The sequence below is a fragment of the Uranotaenia lowii genome, chromosome 3, assembly GCF_029784155.1.
Source record: "Uranotaenia lowii strain MFRU-FL chromosome 3, ASM2978415v1, whole genome shotgun sequence".
Classification (NCBI taxonomy): domain Eukaryota; kingdom Metazoa; phylum Arthropoda; class Insecta; order Diptera; family Culicidae; genus Uranotaenia; species Uranotaenia lowii.
The window spans coordinates 358,237,752-358,253,344 of NC_073693.1; positions in this window are offsets into that span (position 1 = coordinate 358,237,752).

Consider the following 15,593-nt stretch of genomic DNA (forward strand, 5'->3'; position numbering starts at 1 on the left):
TCGAGACGGATATTTAGCGAACGGCTTTTAAGGTTAAGTCAGAATTTTAATTTTTTTTTTATTTGAATCTTGCTCAAACTCTGCCTCAATTGTCTTTTCAATGTTGTCACAATACTTGTGAAATGATTCCAAAAAAATTGCAATAATTTACATTTTTGATTATTTTTTTCTAAAATTTTCTCAACATTTTCTTATGTTATTTTTCCAGCTTGTTTTGTTCAAATTTTGTCTGATTCTTTAATCAATAAAACCTGAATTTTGTTTTGGTTTCATCTCAAATGTTAATAAGGTATTTTTTCAGCCATATTATGTTTCTATCCAGTCTCAATATTTCCATGATTTAAACGCAATTTTCTTTGACTGTTGTCTGAATTTTCACAAATTTTTTTCTGAATTTGTCTGGAACTGTATGAGTTGTTCTCAATTTAAATTGTTTTGATTTTTACACAATCAAGTCACGACTTCTTCCCATTTTGTTTTCGATTCTGCAGTATTTTGGGGGAGGGGGGGTAGTATTTTTTTTCAAATTTTGACTAAATTTTGATAAAAAAAAGTCGTCTAGAATTTAATTTCTTCAACCACTTTGGTTTCAAATTAACTCGAAACTATCTCAATCTAATTTAATCTACGTCTTGGTTTTGTGAAATTTTTTTGACTAAATTTTGTTATTATTTGGTCCAAATTTAGTTTTAAGTTTTTTAAATAACTTAGTTTTTTCTATATCTTTTTATATTCTGGTTTGCATAATGTTTGAATGTTGTTCCAATTCAGTTTTTCTTAATCTTTGTCGTCAAAGCTCATCTTAGTTTCAACTTTTGGGTTTTTTTACCTAAATTTACTACCATAAACTATAAAAAAATTGCTTATATCTTTTCATTGAGCAGGCACAATATAAAAAAAATTTGATAGAAGAATGATAAATAAATGATAAAAAATACAAAAAAACGGCAGTAAAAATAAGATTTAAAATAAATTTAACAAATGAAAAAAAAATAATAAAACAATTTTACAATAACAAAAATAGAAAAAAACTTTTCTCAATTTTGCAATTTTTTTTTCTGATCTTGTCTTACTTTTTACTCATTCATTTTGAACTTTTGTTTGTGCTTAATAATTAATTTTTTTTCTTTACATTGGGATTTTTATTTAGAATTTTTTGTTTAATTGTTTTTCTTTACTTTTTTTTAACTTATCAATATAATTTTTCTATTGAAAGACCGAGTTTTATCTATCTGTTTTTCTTTTCAAATTTGTTTGAGTTTTGTAGCAATTTGTTCATGGCTCTGCTGTTGGGTTACAATTCAGTCAGAATTTAAATTTTATTTCATTCTAAGCTTGCACAAACTTTGTCTCAATTGTTTTTTACAATGTTGCCACAATTTTTGTAATTATTTTTTAGAAAATCTCAATGATTTTCACTTTTGAATTCTTATTTCTAATTGTCTCATTTTTGTGTTATGTTGTTTTTTTAGTTTAGTTTTTTTTAGTTTAGTTTGTTTAGTTTATTTTGTCGGAGTTTTTCATCAAAAAAAACCAAAATTTTTTATTTGTTTTATTTTTAATTTTTTTGAATACATACAATATTTTGTCTTTATTTGGTCTCAATATTGCCATAATTTTAAAGCATTTTTCTATAGATATATATATTCATATATGACTGTTGTTTGAATTTTCACACATCTTTGTCTGAATTTGTCTGCAATTGTGTGAGTTGTTCTCAACTTAAACCCAATATTGCTTCAATTTTTTACACAATTAAGTCACAACTATGTTCTTTTTATGTCAAATTCTGCATTTTCCATTTTTATTTGATTGAAACTTCTTTTCTAATGTTGATCAAATTTTGAGAACTTTGTTTCCTCAATTTTTCCAAATAATGTCTTAATTATTAATAAATCTCGTGTTAATTAAATCTTATTATACAAATTTTGTTATTTTCATTCCCGTTTAAATTGAACTCAATATTCTCGAAACTGAATTTAAGCAACGTCTTGGTTTTGTGAGTTTCAATTCTAAATTTTTTAATTCATTTGGTGCAAATTTTAAATTAAGTTTTTCTTAGTTTTTTAGTTTTAATTTAAATTTGTTTTAAATTTTTGTTAGCATTATATTTCAATGTTATCCCAAATAAGTTTTTCTCATATCTTTGTAGTCAAAGATTGTCCCCATTTTGATTTTATTTTGTAATTATTTTTCTTAATTTAGTCTCAATTTTGACTTGATTCGACCTGAATTAAATACTTAAAATTATATTAAAAATAGCATCAAACTCCCAATTGAGCAGCCACAATATAAAAAACACATACATATATGACAAAGAAATATCAAGTGACAATAAAACACAAAAATGTCAAAAACATTATAAAAATATAAAAACAATATCAGAAAATATAAATTTCTTTTTCTTAATTTTGCTAATTTTTTCCTAATTCCGTCTTACTCTAGTCTCAATCTTTTTCTACTTTTCTTATGCCTTAACTTAAATTTAATTTGTTAACATTTGGATTCAATTTGCATTTGAATTAGTTTTTTTTATATTTTGGTTCAACTTTTTCCTTATTATTTTTTCCAATTTATCAGTATCAATTTTTTCTTGAAAAAGCCCAGTTTTGTCTGTTTTCATTTCAAATTTGTTTAAGTTTAGAATTAATTTGTTCACAGCTTTGTCCTACTTTTTCTTTATTTTTTTGAATGTTGTGATGTATTGTAATTTTTTTTATTTTGTGAAATTGTTGTCTATATTTTTTCTGCATGACATTTCCATCCTACATCAATTTCATCAAATTTTGTTCCTGAAATTTGACTCTAATTGTTTTAAATATTGTCTTTGTGAAGTCTAAGTTTTGTTCGAATTTTGCTTTAATTTTCTTCTGGTTTTTTCGATGTTATTTTAGTATTTTTCTATAAAATATACTTTTTCTTTATTAAAATGTCCGAAAAATCGATGGAAATAGTTTCAGATCCCGCACGAGCTTACGAATGGAGAATAAGCGACTTTTTCATCCACAATTTCCCTTTATTTTGTATCAAATTAAGAAATACACTGATAAGGATTAGAATTTTTTTTATCAAAATGAGACCTATCTTGAATGAATTTTTACGAGAAAATGAAGTTATGTCTGAAAAACGCATGTTCGGACTTGAAAATTTTCAACCAAATGATACTTATCTTGAGTGTTTATTTTCCGAGGAATCGGATGAATGGGACTTTTTGATCCATTGCCCGCATCGGGGCCCGCATCCTGTCAATATCAATGTTTTTTTCTAATATTTTTTCTCAGCTTGTTGTGTCTCAATTTCGTTTGAGTTTCCAATCATTTAGACCTGAACTTTGTTTTTGTTTTATCCCTGATTTTCTGAATTTTTATTTGGTGTCGAATTGCCATGAATTTAACGGAATATTCTATGATCTTTGACTTACTTTTGTCTAAATTTGGTTTTTTTTGATATCTTGGATTTTTTGTATCACCTTTTTTGTTTCATGATTTAAGTGTGTGTTCAAATTTTGTGTTCCTTTTTTCATAATATTTTAACTTTATTGCTTGAATTGAGTGTCAATTTTAATTATCTTTGATTTGAATGTTATTAATTCCATCACTTTTATTTCAATTTTTTCTTATATTTGTCTGTATGTTAGCTAATTTCTGTCTCAATTTGTATTATATTTCCTTTTTCGAAACATTATTTGAAAAATTATGATAATGCTAATTTTTCCTAAGCCTCAGCTTAAATTTCATAACTTAATATTTGGATTTGGATATTTTGGTTAATTTTTTTTCCTTATTAGAATGTTTTTTCGATTTATTAATGAAATTTTTATCTGAAAATAAAACTCGAGTTTTGTCTGTTTTTTATTTCGAATTTGTGAGAGTTTTGTATCAATTTGATAACAGTTTTTTTTCTCTTTTTCTATATTTTGTCGAATGTTGTTAAACGTTGTTTAATTTAAATTTATTTGGTAAACCTGATTCGATTCTGTTCCAATTAGGTCATAATTTACTAAGAATTTAAATTTTATTTTATTCTATACTCACTCGATTTTCTTTTAAATGATGTCACAATTCTTGTTTGTATTTATTTAAATTCCAATGATTTTCACTTTTGACTTATTTTTTGTAAATTTCTCAACATTATCTTATGTTAATTTTTCAGTTTATTCTGTATGAGTTGTTAATCAATTAAAACTGTTTTTTTTTGTTTTATCCTAAATTGTTCTTACTTATTACCATATTTGGGATTTATTCGGTCGTTTTATTGCCATGATTTTAACGGAATTTTCTAAAACTTTTGACTCACTTATGTCTTAATTTTGTTTAATAATATCTTGGATTTTTTTTTTCAAATGATTTAAATGTTTCTACCGATTTTTGTGTTTTTTTTAATTTTGTTCAAATTCAGTGTTAATTTTGACTTTTCTTCAATTTTAAGGTTCTTAATTTAATCATTTTTATTTCAATTTACTTCTGATTTTTATCTTTATGTTAGCTTATTTCTCTATCGAATTGTATTGTATTTACTTTTTTCTAAACATTATTTGAATCTTTTAAATTCAAAAGTTTGTCTCAATCCTTCTAAATTTTTTTCCTAATCTGAGTTTTGTCCCGAGTTGGTCTTAATTTCGTTTCAGTTTGGTCTTAAATTTGTGATGTTTTAACTTTTTCATTATAAATCTGTTGTCAAAATTTTATTTTAACTGAGTATAAACGTTTTTTAATGAAATTTGTTTAGCTCATAAATTTAAGACAAAAAAAAACTACAAACGATGTTTTCTAAATCATGCCTAAGAATTCTTATTCCACTTGAAATGATTGGACTTGGGCCCCCTGAACGCTTATTCCGGCACTGGTTTCGTCAAAATGCTCTGCACCAATCTTTGGCAGAAAAGTGTCATGTTTTGTGAGCCTCCTGGATTTTTGGCACTCAGAAATCAAATGATGAATGACGCCCTGGGCACTTCCCCTCGAAAAAAATGTATAAAGTAGAAAGGGGGGATGATTTTGTTCTGCCAAACCTCGAGCCGGGGCTCCAGAGAGTGAGTGAGATTACGCAAAATGAGAGATTTATGTTCCGTTTAACCTCAAGAGACTGGGAGAAAACACCAAAAAGTCCATATAATTTCTTGCGACGAAAAATGAAGATGACGAATGATTCAGGAAAACCCCATTGGAGTAATTATTCGGTCATACAGTTTGGTGACATTTTCTTCTAAATAAGAGCCTTCAATCTGCGGTGGAAAAAGGGGCCTCTGGAGCGAGAGTGGAGCAAGTCAGAAGGGTCTTGTCACTATGTTCATCATCTGCGGTAACATCTAATCTACTCAAAAAAAACTTGCCAATCTGACAACTCGGAAATGAAACACACTTTGAGGAGTCCGAATGTTGAAACACAGAACTAAACCAAAGTCAAACCACACGGCTTGACATCTTTCGTTCGTCATCTGGAGCGAGATGATAGTAGATATAATCTTGGGAACCGAAACAGGAAGAAAATCTCCATCCATTGACACATCCTGTCTCACCCACACAGGATGGGAAGATAACACTCGGAGTTTCCCATGGGAACGGAGTCCGGGTTTGCCGATAAACGATGAACTGATGATAACCCCGTCCCTGGCTCGTTCGACCCAAACCCAGTAAAGTCCATTCACACAAAATGCAAAAACAAACTCCGGCCAAGCAGCATCAGTCGACCATTGATGTGAAATCATTTGTGAGTTTATTCACCAAATGACACCATCGCATCAGATTGTTCTGATCTGCTCTGCCTCTGTATGGGTGTGAAGCCTTCTTCCGTTTGAGAATAAATTTTCCCACAAATGTTTGATGAATCTGTGCAGCCAGGCAGCATTAAGTCGAAGTTATCCTGGAAATAACATGTGTCATTATTTTGCAATTCCATCTAATAATCTTATGGATTCTCCTTGTTTGAATTGTCTCAGGCTCTGGAAAATAATTTCGTTTGCAGGTATTGTTTCAACAATGCATAGTTGGGATGCTGTCATTCGGAAAATTTCCTCAATATCGTAGCATAGCATAAAATGACTACAAAGCTCTGCTATTTATGATATATCTGGATGTTTGATCTGTTTATCTGAAAACCGGGGTTTCTTGAGTTCTGTTATTACAGTATAGATTGAACCTGATAAAAACAGCTATTAGATGGATAACATCCAACAGCTCATATTACATTGTAGCTACACTGCTAAATATCGACATTAAAAATGTATGTTTCTGTACACGTACGTTTCAAAAAATGTTCAACATATCGATATTATAAGAGTAAAATAAAAATCATTATCTTTACAATTATATTTTATTTAAGAATAACACATTGAGCTGACTATTAAAAAATAAGTGTGTGCAATCAGTCCGAAAATCATCGAACATCTTTTCGACGATATTTTTTGTTATGTTTTCAAACGCCAAAAGAAACAAAAGTTTATTTTTTTCCGCGATTTCCTTCAAGATACGGGGCTTTTTTTGTTTTTCTGGGATTTTAACACTTGAAAGACCGCACCAGTCAAAATGACTGGTTGGACACTTTGTTTGTTGAATATCTTTTATATACTTCGCTTTAAAAATTCGCAAAAAATACGACTTTTCATGAATTTTGAATCTCTACAAAACTGTGTATTTTTTATTCCACTAGCTCTTTTAATAAGCGAGAAAAATTTCGCCATGGACACTCGTACCGTGACCAGTCAAAATGACTGGTAAAATTCACAACCCTATAACTCAAACATGATAAATTTTTTTTGCTTGCTTTTGGTTTCATTTGCAATCTACATTCAAGACAATGAGCCAACACAATTTTTCCAATTTTCCAATCTGTTTTGTTGCTCAACTATAATCAAACTTTTTGTCAAAATTTGGCGAAATTTCATCAAGATTTGTAAAAGTTATGTTAGATTTAATACATGTCTATTCGAGTAATCGAGAAGTTTTAGGTGATAAATATGTTTTATACTAAAAGAATGAGTTTAATAATTATGAATTGTGTATGCATTTATTCAAATTTGAAGACATAAGCTATGAAACTGAACAATTTAAATGTTTTTTTTTATATATGGTTATTTTTCATATGTTGGTTATCCACCATGGGTGCACGGATTCACCGCAGTTTCTGCCCAAGAATGTATTCACATGCATTCTTGGATTATTAGGTTCGACAAATTTCCAATGCAAGTTCACTTACAGGTATTCCGGCACCCGTGTATATACGTGGCCAGCTGGCAAACTGATTGAACATTCTTATTGAACATTCTTATTGAACATTCTTATTATAAGAGGAAACACATCTTACCTGTCGGCAACTTATGGGGTTTGAACCTTAAAGTTTTATTGCTGGTACGGGAAATCGAACCCAGTACACCTAGCATACCTAGACTAGACTCACGCCAGTCTATCTGATAGACCACACCGACGCTAAGATATTTCAACATGGGTGCACGGAATCGCTGTAAATTCGCCGTTGTCAATTATATAGAAATAATAGTTTTCAATTTGCTTCAGAACACAAAATATTTTTCAGTTAGATATGATAGGCATTTGAAATGCAATATAAGTCGATCGAAAAATTTTAAGGAAAAACAAATCAATGTGTACATTTAACAATGTTGATTCATTATTTTTATTTCCACTGTTTTCAATCGCACGACATAACTTGATGCATATAATTCCTAAAATTTACTCGATCCATGGTAACCGTTTTCCAATTTCTTGGATGTTGATCAGATCTTATCAGATAAATATACGATTGCAAAAACCTGTTTTTTAATAATAAACAAATAAATTTATTATTTCAAGATATAATTGAAATATTTCATTTCCAGGAATGAAAAAAACGGAACTTAAAATAAAAATCGTTATTTAAATCATTATGTCTCAACATGAAAGACATGGTTTCGACTTTGGTTTAGTTAAGATTTGTAATAATGCTTTTTAAAAAATTGCAAAAAGTCCAATATTTGATTAAAACGCGGTGAATCCGTACACCCATAGTGAAAAACCATGTACATAACACACATTTTCATTTGAATCTTTAAAAGTCTTTATTCTTTACCTTTAACATGCAAAAAAATTGATTTTGGATGAATGGCGGTGAATCCGTGCACCCATGGTAAATTGCTCTACATATATAAAATATTAATTTAATATGTTCATTGACACGTGCGGCGAGATGAAACGCTAGGTAGAAGAATTTGTAAAGGCATGAAGAATAGGCGGATAGGCAAGCATCAGATGAGCTTCGTAGGATAAAGTTTGGATAGGTGTTGAAACTGTAAGTCTAGGGCATTTTTATTGGAAAGCATGAAAGTGTGGTGGTACGCCTTTGCCGTACAACAGACTACTCTGTATAGGAAGCGTGATCGACTTTTGATCAACACATTCCTAAACACAGCAGGCCAGTTGGACTGTGTACTGTCAATACACAGTCAGGCTGACTGTGTATTGACAGTACACAGTCCAACTGGCCTGCTGTGTTTAGGAATGTGTTGATCAAAAGTCGATCACGCTTCCTATACAGAGTAGTCTGTTGTACGGCAAAGGCGTACCACCACACTTTCATGCTTTCCAATAAAAATGCCCTAGACTTACAGTTTCAACACCTATCCAAACTTTATCCTACGAAGCTCATCTGATGCTTGCCTATCCGCCTATTCTTCATGCCTTTACAAATTCTTCTACCTAGCGTTTCATCTCGCCGCACGTGTCAATGAACATATTAAATTAATAAATTTATCGGCGATTAAAAACTTATCATCAATATATAAAATATATGTTTCAAAACTTACAATATCAGGTATAATTTATAGGCATCGGGTTGAAAAATTTCAGAGCGATGGATGCTAGAAAATATCTACTAAAACAAAACTGAAGTGAAACCGTGCAACCATGGTCAAAACCAATAGGCATCCAACATGTTTTTATAATTAGATTGATAATGTGTTTTTATTTTTTGATAATTATTTGACATATTCATTTTATGACATACACGCATTCGTCAACTATGCCAAAATGAGGTGATTCCGGGCACCCATGGTGAAAAAATATTTCCATTTTATAACAAAAATGTTATCGAATTAATAACAAAATAATTTTAAAAGAAAAAAGTTAAAAATATTTTGATAAACAAAATTTCCCCTTTACCAGTCATTTTGACTGGTCACGGTCCGAATAGGTAGGGGAGAATGAGGATACTTGATCCCTGGGGATACTTGATTCCTTAGCTATATCTCGAAACTGGAATGTCTTACAAAGATCAAATGTTCTAGAACAATGTGCCAAAATGAGCAAAATACCAATACTTGTAGTTTAAAAAATTTTAACAAAATAATTGTTTGAGTAATTGAACTTTGTTTGAAAAATTTCACAAAATGTAACTTGAAGATCTTTTTTCATCACTTTAAAATGTTCCTTACATGGGAAAATTATGAAAAAAATATTTGTTCCAATGTATCAAACGTTCGAGCGTAAAATGAACTTCATAATGCCATATTTTCAAAGCAATGGAAAACTCTCAACTTTTTTCAGAAAAAGTTTTCTAAAATGTTGATTATGGGTACAATTGATCCCCTAGAGTTGGGTACAATTGATCCCCCTTCCAAACGGCTTATTCTTCTTCTGAATTGATAGTTATGATTGCTGATTACGAAATTACTAATATTTATCCAAAAACTAATATTTATCAAACAATTGTCTGAAGAAAAGAGCAAAAATAATTAATTTTCTCTTAATTATAAAAAATAGCGCCTTTAAGTATGCAATGTAATTAGCGTTTAGACAAAGTTATAGAATTTTCTTCTTATGTCTGCTATACATTGTGAAATGAGAACAAACATGACCAAAATAGTCAATTAACATTCTATCTTGGGGTTTTGTTTGATTTTTATACAAGGATTAGGGCTTCCTGAATAAAAGATCAAGTCTCCTTCAATAGGGGATCAAGTCTCCCCTAACTTAAGAAAAATCGCAATTTTTTTACTCCCACGAAAATGCTTCTCGTTCATCAACGGGTTCAAGTATCGTTCTAATTTTTGGAGCACAGAAACTTGAAGTTACAAGCTGTCAGAAAATGTCAAAGACGGCGAGTTGCTAAACTATTTCAAAAAGATATGATGAAAATAAGAAAAGGGGATCAAGTATCCCCACTCTCCCCTATATTCAATTTGCCGGTCCTTCTAGTGTTAACAATTGTGTTTTTCATCCCCTCCTAGATATTGAAAATATCGCCAATTTATCGAACTCAAAATGCTCTCGGCTGTCACCCACAAAAATTTCCTCGTACGAGGGAAGATCTCGGCGTATTTCTTGTTTGGTATGCGATTTATTGAAAGTTCATGGAAACAGATGATCAAAATGATGCAATCCTTGCGAAAGATGCAAATTGTGAAAAAAAGTACAAGTACTGCAATGTTAATTTAGTTGCAAAACTTTCAATCAATTTTCATAAAATTGTAAATTTACTCTGCAAAATTTCAAAAGAAAGCGAAGCGAAGTTTCTGAGATATTGCAGTTTGAATGGCAAAAGTCCAAAAAGTCCGATTTTTGTAGAATTACTGTTTCTTAGGCCACACAAATTTAAGAAAGCCCAAATTTGGTGATATAACAGTGTGATAATTGAGTAAAAAGTTATGGATGTTCAAAGTCGAAGTGACAGTGCGCGTGCTTTCAATTTCTATACAATTATGAACGGTTCTGTAGTTATCGATGAGGACAGTTGTAAACAGAGATGGCAATGTGCTTGATTTTCCAGGGTTTGCCTGATTTTTGAAGGCCATTTTTGGTTTTTTTTTTTTGGGAATAAGCCTGATTTTGCCAGATTTTTAACTATTTAAAAAAATTGATTTCAGTAAGCAGAATTTTGTACAGATCCGTTCAAAACCCATTAGAAGTTTAGTGCTTGCTCGTCGTTGCTTCATCCTTGAAGTCAATAACTTCAGACTCTGTTGGAATAAAATCTTCTATCAACAATATAGCATTTTTAGGCACCTTTGCTTTATAACTGATTTTAAAAAATTTTGGCGACCTGAACTCGAATCTTTTGCCAGATTTTGTCGATTACATCCAGATTTACTGATTGGGCGTTTGGATTATTATTTCCAACAGCTTTAAAATGAATCATTCATATTCAGTAGTTATTCGATTTTATACTTACTTACTTACTTAATGATCCCGCGCCGATCCTCCGGTGCATAGGGCCGTGGTAAAAGACCTCCACTGTTGACGATCCGGAGCCAGCGTCTTCACCTGGTCCCAGTCAAGATTCTCGTCGACAGTTCGGATTTCAGCGGCTAGGCTTCGCCGCCACGAATTTCTGGGTCTGCCTCTTCTTCGATGACCTTCTGGATTCCAGTCAAGCGCCTCTCTGCAAATCTCGTTTTCATCTTTTCGCAGCGTGTGCCCAATCCATCTCCACTTACGTTCCCGAATCTCGATTTCTAGCGCCCTTTGATGACACCGGCGATGTAGTTCCTCATTCGAGATCCTGTTGCCAGGCCACCAAGCGCGGATGATGTTCCGCAGGCAGCGGTTTACAAATACTTGCAGTTTTCGCGTCGTCACCGCATATGTGCACCAAGTTTCGCACCCGTACAGCAATACGGATTTGACGTTTGAGTTGAAGATTCGGATTTTTGTTCGTAGAGAGATCTGGCGTGACCGCCAGATGTTTCGGAGACTCGCAAACGCAAATCGGGCCTTTCTGATCCGGGTTTCGATGTCTTTCCTGGTACCACCATCAGGCGTTATCTGGCTACCAAGATACTGGAAGCACTCCACTTTCTCAACTTGTTGCCCAGCTACCATGAAACTGGAGGGATTTCCTGTGTTGATCTCCATCGACTTGGTCTTTCCGACATTGACTTTGAGACCTGCTGCCTTGGAGCTTTCGGTGAGGTCGTCGAGTTTGCTCTGCATGTCCGGTTGTGTTTGGGCGAGCAAAACAATATCGTCAGCCAGGTCAAGGTCGTTCAGTTGCTCCATTGTTAAAGGATTCCACGGCAATCCTCGGTTCGGTGCACAGTCGATCGATCCAGTCAGAATCTCATCCATTACGATGAGGAAAAGTAGCGGTGATAAGATACATCCTTGTCTCACTCCAGCAGTTACCGGGATTGGTTCGGACAAGACACCGTCGTGCAAGACCTTGCACGAAAATGCCTCGTATTGTGCTTCGATGAGATGGACTAGTTTCTCTGGGACCCCTCGTCGCCTTAGAGCCGCCCAGATGTTTTCATGATTAAGTCGGTCGAATGCTTTTTCGAAATCAACGAACACCAGCAGAAGAGAGTCCTGGAATTCGTTGATTTGTTCCAGTATGATTCGTAGCGTTGTGATGTGGTCCACACATGATCGTCCGGATCGGAATCCAGCTTGTTGCCGTCGGAGTGTAGCGTCGATTTTCTCCTGGATCCTGTTCAGGATCACTTTGCAGAGTACTTTGAGGGTTGTACAGATCAACGTTATGCCTCGCCAGTTACCGCACTCTGTCAGGTCTCCTTTCTTCGGGACCTTTACGAGGATACCCTGCATCCAGTCGGCCGGGAATGTTGCAGTATCCCAGATGTCAGCGAAAAGACGGTGCAACATTTGTGCTGACAGGGCAGGGTCGGCTTTCAGCATTTCAGCAGGGATGCAATCGATCCCAGGTGCTTTGTTGGATTTCATGTTTTTGATTGCCGCTTCTATTTCAGCCAGCGAGGGCGCTTCCGAGTTGACGCCATTTATGCGATTTACTGTTGGCGCTTCAAGCTGCGGGTTCTGTTGGCCATCGCTATTCGTGACTCGGAAGAGTTGTTCGAAGTGCTCAGTCCATCGTTTGAGCTGATCTGTTCGATCGGTCAATAACTGACCTGCTCGGTCTTTCAGCGGCATTCTTGCATTAGTCCTTGTACCATTTTATAACGTTCAAAAAAATTTCTCAGTGAAAATGGCGAACCGTGAATTTGGCAAAACGAAAAAATGTTTTTTCAGTCGTAAATGATAAGTTCAAACATCCTAAGTAGTGTAAAGGGTTTGTATCAGTCAGCTTTGATCATTATACCAGCCCGGCTCAATGGCGTAGGCACGAATTCGCAATTTCTTCCCCTGGGCCGGCCAACCGATGTATGTAATTATATAAGTTTATAATATAAGTCTCCATAACAATCTTACGATTTGTCCTCAAAGCCTAAGCATATAAAATATCATTTTAATAGTGTTTATCTCATTGAAGTGTATCTTTGAGTGAGTCTAATGATTATTGTTATGGAAAACAGTGGTTCTATCTTATACCTAATTCTCTTATTCTAAACAGAAATTAACTTTTTTTTAAAAAAATAAGTGCGAATTTGCACTTCTCAGATTTTTGAAGTCGTATTGCCTCGAAAGAAGTTTTTGCCTTCAAAAGCCTCACATAATCTTTATTCGATCATCCCTTCTTTTTCATATTTTTCAGAAAAAAAGTTTTGAAGTCACTATCTCATATTCAGATTCAACAAAAATTTTGTTGAGGTAAAATCAATCTCCTTCAAGAATGATTAAACAAGCACAAATAACGCAGAACACATCACCAGCTCAACATGTAGCTTGAGGTTGAAATACTTATGTCGATGAAAAATAACTCTTCAAAAATCCTAATGACGATTGAAAATGTATTCAGAAAAAATATAGTCAAATACGTGACAATTTTTAAATTATTTAATGCTCAAGCACCACACCCTAAACTATAAAAAATAACAAATTAAAAAGGACTTCTACGGTTTTGAATGAATTTTAAGGTATTTAAAATGATTTCCGAATGATTTTTGAATGATTTCTAAATGATTTCTGATATTTATAAAAAGAGTGATAAAAACGAAAAAACAACTGTGATAAAATCGAGCGTGAATTTGGCGAGTGGAGAAAAAAACGAAAAACCACTGTATATTTTTTTATTATTTTGTACTTCTTTGTTGGAGACTGCCGAGCGTTTTAACTTAAACTTTGATAATATGTAAAACACATTTTGGTTCAAAACTTTATTTGAATTTGGTTTGACAGAACGGGGACCAATAAAAAAAAATCTATAACTTCAAAGTAAAAATTCACTCTTCAGTTGTCAAAATGCCGTCCAAGCAAGAAGAGCAGCGTATCAAAATTTTGCTCGCGCATCGCGAAAATCCGAGCTACTCGCACGCAAAGCTGGCAACATCGCTAAAAGTTGCCAAATCAACCGTTACAAATGTAATTAAACTGTTTGGGGAACGTTTGTTGACAGCCAGGAAGTCTGGATCGGGGGGAAATCGAAAACCGGAAGCCGCTGAGACGACAAAGAGAGTTGCCAGTAGTTTCAAGCGAAACCCTAACCTCTCTCTCCGAGATGCTGCAAATAATCTGGGTGTATCGTCTACAACCGTGCATCGAGCCAAAAAACGAGCTGGACTATCGACTCACAAGAAGGTAGTGACTCCAAATCGCGATGATAAACAAAATACGACGGCCAAAGCGCAATCCCGGAGGCTGTACACGACGATACTGACGAAGTTTGACTGCGTGGTAATGGACGACGAAACCTACGTCAAAGCCGACTACAAGTAGCTTCCGGGACAGGAGTTTTCTACGGCAAAAGGAAGAAGAAAGGTAGCAGATATTTTCAAGCACATGAAACTGTCAAAGTTCGCGAAGAAATATCTGGTTTGGCAAGACATCTGTACCTGTGGCTTGAAAAGCAGCATTTTCATAGCTTGCGGGACTGTCAACCAAGAAATTTACGTGGAAGAGTGTTTGAATAAACGTCTACTGCCTTTCCTGAAAAAACACGGTTGTTCCGTACTGTTTTGGCGGATTTGGCATCTTGCCATTAAATACAAGCCTTTTCCCTTGACCAAATTTTGACCGTATCAAATAGGAAAACAATTTCCTTCTAAAAGGTATTCTTGCGTTAAATTTTGATATATTCTTATTACAAAACAAACTTATTCAATGGATTTTTATTCAGTTGAACAATACCAGTGGATTCACAATCGCAACGCAAAAAAAAGGTGTTTGCGTTGGTTTTTTTTTCTCTGAAAGGTACATCCCTCATTTCCCAACCGATTAAGTTACCAAAAGGCGCCTTGAAAAGGTGTGAACATTTCCATTCAGTAAATACGTCCACGGCAAATAATTTGCCGTACAGATTACAGCCATTCATTGTGTTGTCCGTCGACTTAACGGAAGGCCACCTTTTAGCGGGGTAAATTGGGAAAAAAGGTATCCAACAGCCGGAGAAAAATAACAAGAAGAGAGAGACAGACGTGGAAAAAAACGTTGACCATTCGCACTAAATGAAAGCGAAAATGTCCGACAAACGCGGCCAAAAGCCCCGGACCAGGGACAGAAACAGAGAGACTCGGTGGAAAAAAACCCGTAAAAACAACTGCTAAATTTCGGCTCCATTAGACCTCGTTAAATTAACGACCAAACAAACGCGCGTTCGGTGCATACTTGAGGGGAGGAAGAGTAAGTGAAATAAAGGGATAGGGGAAGTTCTTAGGGTAGAAAAAAAACCTCTGGAAAAATCTTCTAAGTGCGGTCGCTGCAAGCATCCTGACCTGAGGAGTCGCCAAATTCCACCGAAACCGAACGAATGAA